Source organism: Cyprinodon variegatus, unplaced genomic scaffold (assembly GCF_000732505.1).
Source record: "Cyprinodon variegatus isolate N-32 unplaced genomic scaffold, C_variegatus-1.0 Scaffold1561, whole genome shotgun sequence".
Classification (NCBI taxonomy): domain Eukaryota; kingdom Metazoa; phylum Chordata; class Actinopteri; order Cyprinodontiformes; family Cyprinodontidae; genus Cyprinodon; species Cyprinodon variegatus.
The window spans coordinates 126,136-128,467 of NW_015152014.1; positions in this window are offsets into that span (position 1 = coordinate 126,136).

Below are 2,332 nucleotides of genomic sequence, written 5' to 3' on the forward strand. Positions count from 1 at the left end.
CCTTTGTGTTTGCAATGTCTAATCCATTTTAACTAGTGCTAAATGTGTCATAAACGACTAAAGAAATATCCCAGATGATTTACTTACAAGGAGCTCCAAGGAAAATCAGCATATTGCACAATAAAAGCCATTGATAAAAGAGGGAATTCAGACCAAAACAACTCCTTAAATGGATGTTAAAATGGTTCAAGTTTCACATTTCACTTTTGGGCATTCAGGTATTTTCACCAGTTAATGTTCATTTATTATGTTGTTTTTATCTGTATCTCCAAATATTGTGGTGTGTAGCCTTTTTAGTATTTAATCAAATGAGGTAACAACATCAATAATAATAATAATCATCATCTTTATCATCATAATAATATATATGATGAGATTTTACCGGTTTTAACAAAATCTGTGACACATAATATGCTGTTTTTAGGTTGTACACTACATTACATTAGTTTAAGATTGATAGAAGAGAAGAGGAAGAAGATTAGAAGACTGATAGAAAGAAGATCTGTTAAGTTTTCTTTGAGTTTTCAGTTTCATGTTGATTCATGTTTTTCTTTGTTTTCGAGTTTTATTGGTTTAATTCCTATTTTTGTTGTGTTTTTGGATGTATTTGTGTTCTTGGGCTTATCTTTGTTGCCCTCTGCTGCCATCTTGTGTTGGTTTCCTTTTCCTTAGCTCTTTTCCTAGAAGCCTCTGTTCACACCTGCTCCCGATCAGCTCGTTAGTCCTCCCTTTTTTCAGTCAGCCTTAAATATTCTCCCTGTGCAGTTCCTCAGTGCTGGTTCCTCGTCTTACCTTGGCTCTCCATGTCTTTACCTGGCTCCTCATGCTTGTTTTCCCCTGATATCTCCATGGTTCTGGTTTTTGTTACAGTTTGAGTTGGATTTTTGGATTCCTGCCTCTGTTACCTTGGTTCAATCATTAAAACTGCAAGAACTCACCTCTGCCTCTCTGCCTCTGCATTTGGGTCCTCAAACCACAACCAAACCTGACAGACCAGGCAGAAGTCAGAAGAGAACTAGAAAGAAGAGAGGGTGGAGAGGAAAAAGACAGAGAAGCCTGAAGGTTGCCACAGGAAGAAAAAGGTTAATGGGATATATACAGTATATACTGTACAGTGCATCCACATATGCTTTTTTTTTATATACAGTAGTATGGTCATTATACAGGGTTATTGCACAAGGTGTTTACATGGGTAGATATATAGATGGATATTTATATTTACATAGTTATTGCACTGGGTGTCACATATAGAGAAACATTGCACAGGGTATCAAATAGTAAATTGCACATTATACATTGCACAAGTTATTGCCGTTGTAGTGTCACATTGTAGAGGCTGGTTGCAGCAGGGATGCATGACCTGTGGTAGCACCTCTTTTTACAAACAGTGTGCAAGTCTTTCAAAAAAGAAGCTACTCATCTCCTCTACAGTCTGGTGCAGAGGGTGGAAGGTGTTGTCCATGATGGATGTAAGCTTGGACAGCACCCTCCTCTCATCCACTTCCTCCACTTAGTCCAGAGTGCAGCCTAGGACAGAATACCAGTTTGTTCAGTCTCTCTCTGTCCCGCTCTTGACTGCCGGGTGCCCAGTAGACAAAAGCATAGAGGAGAGCTGATGCTACTACAGAGTCATAGAAGGTTTTAAGCAGGGGTCTGCTCACTCCAAAGAATCTCAGCCTCCTCAGGAGGTTGAGGTGGCTCTGGTATCGGTGTTATGAGTCCAGTCCAGTTTTTTATTGACATGAACACCCATGTATATGAATGACCAGATGGCAATAACACACTATCGACTGAGTAATTTTATTGATCTTAGGACATACTAACAGTATGGAGAGGCACATTGCTGAATTTTACACTTGATTTTTATAGTTTAACTATTAACCCTCTCCAGGCAGATGTTACAGATTTGCAACAATCAAATGCTACTTAGCTAATTACTACACATCCATATTTTAAGAGCTTTTCTTACTCAGAAGTACAACAGAAGGACTTAGTTGTGCATTTGCAACAGTTTCTCTCCAGCTCACCAGATGGCACTGTTGACTCACATTCAACATGGCTGAGTCCTTGGTGCCACTGAAGCCACTAAGCACCAATTTCATGTAAGTATCACTACCCAATTTCCATTATTTCAAAATCAATACTACATAAGATGAATCATGAATGTGTATAGATATGACACATGCCAATTAGTAGATTTGATCTCCTCTGCAGTGGCACGGGAAGGGGGGTGCTGCGGGGGCTGCAGCCTCCCTCGTCATAGCATCAGCCCCCCATGGTGGGGGGCTGTGGAGTAACATAATATTGTACTTAAAAACATGAAATTATTTAT